General features: G+C 52.0%; 1 pseudogene; it reads right to left on the reverse strand.

The window, feature by feature from the left end:
• Nucleotides 1–1,577: 1,577 nt before the first annotated feature.
• On the reverse strand, nt 1,578–2,310 carry LOC101038386 (large ribosomal subunit protein uL16-like; annotated as a pseudogene).
• Between the last annotated feature and the right edge of the window lie 3,237 nt (nt 2,311–5,547).

The following is a 5,547-nucleotide window of genomic DNA, read 5'->3' on the forward strand; positions in this document are numbered from 1 at the left end:
TAAAACAACACACATTTGCCAGGGGTGGTGGCTCATGCCTGTAATCCCAGCACTTTTGGAGGCTGAGGTGGGCAGATCACCTGAGGTCAGAAGTTTGAGACCACCCTGACCAACATGGAGAAACCCCATCTCTACTAAAAATACAAAATTAGCAGGGCATAGGCCGGGCGCGGTGGCTCACGCCTGTAATCCTAGCACTTTGGGAGGCCGAGGTGGGTGTATCACCTGAGGTCAGGAGTTTAAGACCAGCCTGGCCATCATGGTGAAACCTCATCTTAAAAAAAAAAAAAAAAAATTAGCAGGGCATGGTGGCACATACTTCTAATCCCAGCTACTCAGGAGGCTGAGGCAGGAGAATCACTTGAACCTGGGAGGCGGAGGTTGCAGTGAGCCGAGATCATGCCATTGCACTCCAGCCTGGGCAACAAGAGTGAAACTCCATCTCAATAAATAAATAAATAAATACACATTTATTATCTCACAGTTCTGGAGATCAGAAGGGTAAAATGAAAGTGTCGGCAGGGCTGTGGTCCTTCTGAGAGCTCTAGGAGAGAATCTGTTTCTGCACCTTTTCTGGCTTCTAGAGGTACCTGCATTCCTTGGCTCATGGTCCATCCTCACCTTCCTCCAACCTCCTGCTCTCATTATTACATCTCCTGTCCACAGCTGATGGTCCTGCCTCCCTCTCGTAGGGACCCCATGACTATACCAGGCCCATTCGAAGAATAATCCAGAACCATCTCCCATCTCAAGATCCTTAACTTTATCATATCTGCAGAGTCTCTTTTATTATGTAAGGTGAGAGGTTCCAGGGATTAGGAGGTAGATATCTTTGGTGGGGACATTTTTCTGCCTCCCATGCCTATGGAGTAGATACTATTACTCTACCCATTTTACGCATGGGAAAACTGAGGTACAAAGGGAATAAGTAACTTGCCTGAGGCTATCTAGCTCATAAGTAGCAGAGCTGGAATACAAATCCAGGCAGTCTGGCTTCACAATCTGGCTCTAATGATTATACTACCTAGAATAAATCTTTGCATACTTGAATGAGGGGTTTATAGAATACATTTCTAGAAGTAGAATTACTGGGACAAAGGAGAGGCATTTACATGTGTTGTTTTTTTTAAGTTGTGGAGACCGGGTGTTGCTGTGTGACCCAGGCTGGCCTTAAACTCCTGGGCTCAAGTAATCCTCCTGCTTTGGCCTCCCAAAGTGCTGGGACTACAGGCGTGGGCCACTGAGTCCAGTGCAGAGTTACTTTTTTTTCTTTGTGAGATGGAGTCTCGCTCTGTCGCCAAGGCTGGAATGGGATCTCAGCTCACCATAACCTCCGCATCCTGGGTTCAAGCAATTCTCTGCCTCAGCCTCCCAAGTAGCTGGGATTACAGGCACCTGCCATCACATCCGGCTAATTTTTGTATTTTTAGTAGAAATCGGGTTTTACCATCTTGGCCAGGATGGTCTTGAACTCCTGATCTCGTGATCTACCCACCTCGGCCTCCTAAAGTGCTGTGATTACAGTTGGGATTATGGTGTGTACCGCGCCTGGCCCATAGCTACTTTCTTTTTTTTTTTTTTTTAGATGGACAAGAAGTAAATTTATTGGTTCATATTACGAGGGGGCAGCACAGGGGAAGCCCTCATGAGTGCAGGGCCCGCCACTTGTCCAGAGGGCCACAATTGGGGATGTACTTAACCCCACAGCCATCTGGAATGAGCCGCTTCTCAGCCACTATGTCTTCAAATTCATCGGCATTGAACTTGGTGAAGCCCCACTTTTTTGAGATGTGGATCTTCTGGCGGCCAGGAAACTTGAACTTGGCCCTGCGCGGGGCCTCAGTCACATGCTCCTTGTTCTGCAGCTTGGTGCAGATGGACATGATCACTTGGCCAGTGTGAACCCTGGCCACAGTGCTCTGGGGCTTTCCAAAGGCACCTCGAATGCCTGTTTGGAGCCTGTCATCCCCAGCACAGGACAACATCTTGTTGATGACGTGGAAGGGGTGGAGCCGCACTCGGATATGAAAGCCATCTTTGCCACAACTTTTCACCATGTACTTATTGGCGCAAATTCGGGCAGCCTCCAGGGCTTCAGAGGAGAGCTGTTCATATTCATCTGATACCATGTGGCCACAGAGTGGAAACTCATCCACTTTTGCCTTCTTCCACCCCAGGTCAAAGATGTGAATCTTGGCATCAGGGACACCTCAGCAGACTTTGGGTATGGCTTGTTATTACAATATCGGTAACAACGGGTGGGGCGGCGGCCCATAGTGACACCAGGATCTTCAGTGGCGTGCCGAAGGAAAAGAGCCATAGTTACTTTCTTCTTCCTCTTCTTTTTTGAGTCAGGGGCTCACTCCGTCAGCCAGGCTGGAGTGCAGTGACATAACGTGGTTCACTGCAGCCTCGATCTCCTGGGTCCAAGTGATCCTCCCCTCGAGTAGCTGGGCCCATAGGAATGTACCACCATGACTAGCTAATTTCTGCATTTTTTTTATAGAGACAAGGTCTTGCTATGTGCCCAGTCTAGACTTGAACTCTTGGGTGCATGTGAGCCTCCCACCTCAGCCTCCAAAAGTGCTAGGATTACAGGCATGAGCCCCTTTGCCTGGCCTGTAGTTACTTTTATTATCTTCACTTTTACAGATGGGAAGAGGGGGCAAAGTGATTCCCCAAAATCCCAGAAATAGGATGCAAACCAAGGTGACTGCCTCCAAATTCTGCCCACATGACATCCTACTGCAGCTCCTCTGGAGCAGCTGGGCTCCTGGGGGCCTGGAGGACCCCATGGCTGTCCATGGCCTGTCCCAGGACACCCACAGGTGATGGCGGAGCTTGCAGGGCAGCTGGAACTCATCCTGGCTGGTGAGGCAGGCAGCGAGCATCACAGTGTTCAGGCCCTGCCACTTCCTATGGTGTCAGGTTTCACAGCTTCAGTTTCCTCACCTGTAAAATGGAAACAACATGGTCCCCCTCATAGGGCAGTGATGAGAGGGTTGTATTATCCCCATTTGACAGGTGATGAAATAGATGCTCATGTGAGCTTGGGGCAGGCGCAAGGTGAGAACTTCAGAACAGGATGCTGCCCCCATGCTAAGATGGCAGCCTTTGGGTTCATTAACAGAGAATCTGAGGGCAGCTCCCTTTGCTGGCTCTTCATCTCCAGGTGTCCTGTTACAGACCTGCACTAGCACTGGCCGCTGCCTCCCTGCTGTTCCTCGGTTCCCTGAGAACTCGTAGATCTGCCCCTAGCCCTTGGCCGGGCGCGGTGGCTCAAGCCTGTAATTCCAGCACTTTGGGAGGCCGAGGCGGGTGGATCACGAGGTCAAAAGATCGAGACCATCCTGGTCAATATGGTGAAACTCCGTCTCTACTAAAAATACAAAAAAGTAGCTGGGCATGGTGGCACATGCCTGTAATCCGAGCCACTCAGGAGGCTGAGGCAGGAGAATTGCCTGAATCCAGGAGGCGGAGGTTGCGGTGAGCCGAGATCGCGCCATTGCACTCCAGCCTGGGTAACAAGAGCAAAACTCTGTCTCAAAAAAAAAAAAAAAAAAAAAGATCTGCCCCTAGCCCAATGGCCCTGCGCTTCCTGTACTGTTTCCTCTCCAGGCAAGGCCCTGTGCCCTACACAGCCCTGACATCTGGTAGGTGCTAAGGGAATGTGCCACTAACAAAATGCCACCACAAGCATGAACTCTATGTGTGTAGACCCCTCGCCTCCAACTGTGACCAGAGCATCACCCGCCAGCCTCCCCCTCTCCACCATTCAACCCTCACAGACATACAGCTCAGGCTGTGGCTCATGTCTGCAATACAGTAACATTCTAGACTCCATATTCTGGCATTAAAGACCTCTGCTTGTTTTAAACATTACAGGAAAAAAAAAAAGAAAGACCCCTGCTTGCTCCCTCCAGGGACAGGACATTCTCCACCCTCAACATTGCTCATTCCACATTCACAATGTTGTCACTGGCTTCCTTTTTTCTTTTCTTTCTTTCTTTTTTTTTTTTTTTTTTGAGATAGAGTCTTGCTCTGTTGCCCAGGCTCAACTGAAGTGGCCACAATCTTGGCTTATTGCAATCTCTGCCCCATGGGTTCAAGTGATTGATTCTCCTGCCTCAGCCTCCTGAATAGCTGGGATTATAGGTGTCCACCACCATGCCCGGCTAATTTTTTTTGAGAAGGAGTCACGCTTTGTCTTCCATGACGAAATACAATGGCACAGTCTTGGCTTACTGCATCATCCACCTCCTTGGTTCAAGCAATTCTCCTGGCTCAGCCTCCTGAGTAGCTGGGATTACAGGCGCCCGCCACCAGGCCCAGCTAATTTTTGTATTTTTAGTAGAAATAGGGGTTTCACCATGTTGGTCAGGCTGGTCTGGAGCTCCTGACCTTAGGTGATCCACCAGCCTTGGCCTCCCAAAGTGCTGGGATTACAGGCGTGAACCACCTCGTCCAGCCCTCACCCCGGTTTATAGATGGGGGACCTGACGCTTCCAGAGGGAACTCTGTGAGTTCTCGCAGCCAGTGAGGGACCATGATTTGAACCATGATTCAAACCCAGCTCTGTCTCACTGTGGCATCTCTGCCCTTGAGTTATCTCCCAAAGGCATCCCAACCAGACTTTTCATAACTGGTCCCAGAATCTCACCAGTGCTCCACAGGGTATGGTTGAGGGACTATCCCCAAGCCTGGGACTCGAGACCCTACCTGCAGAGGAACCACCACCTGTCCAGCCCCTCCTACATAGCTCAGGGGCCGGATCTCCACAGTATGATGGGCTGATTGAGCTACCACCACTCCATGGCTGACCACACAGGAACTGAGAGGCCTGGAGGAGATGCGGGTCTCTTCTGGACTTACCCAGCTACTCCTCCACCCCTCCTTTCCTGGGGTCACTTCCTCTTCCCTTCTCAGTCTCTCCTTCCTCCCTTCCCTGGATGCCCGCCCCTGCCCCCAGGGCTCTGCACCTCCCTAGAACTTTGGCTTCACTCTCTGGCCGAGCTACGCTGTTTCTGAGGGGCGTCTCCTCCTGGTTCTGTCCTGGTCACTACACCAGCACCGACTCCTCCCGGGAGCCTGGAGGCGCCCACTTCCTGGTGAGAGCGAGTGCCTGGCGTGGGGCTAGTCTCCCTTACTGGGTCTCTGTCTCACTCCTCACTGCACCTCCTCACGCCTGTCACTACGCCTCCGCCTTTTTGCGTCGGTATCCTCATCCGTTTGTCCGTTCTTAAGCTCTCATCCTTAGAATACGCTAGGAGGCAGGCTCTGTTACCCCGCCCCTTTAGATATAAGGACTCACAGGCTTAGAGAGTTTTAGGTGACATATCCGGCGGCAGAGTGTTGGTCTTAGCACCACCCGCCGCCCCGGCGGACCCCGCCCATCTCCTCGCCCCTCCCTCGTCCCTGTCCCCACCTCCGTCCCTCGCCCCGCCCCGCTCTTGGCCCGGCCCCACCTCCTTCCCGCCCCAACTCAGGTCCTGCCCCGCCCCGACGCAGGCCCCGCCCCGCTTCGGGCCCCGCCCCCGCTCGACGCAA

Source organism: Saimiri boliviensis, chromosome 6, assembly GCF_048565385.1.
Source record: "Saimiri boliviensis isolate mSaiBol1 chromosome 6, mSaiBol1.pri, whole genome shotgun sequence".
NCBI lineage: Eukaryota > Metazoa > Chordata > Mammalia > Primates > Cebidae > Saimiri > Saimiri boliviensis.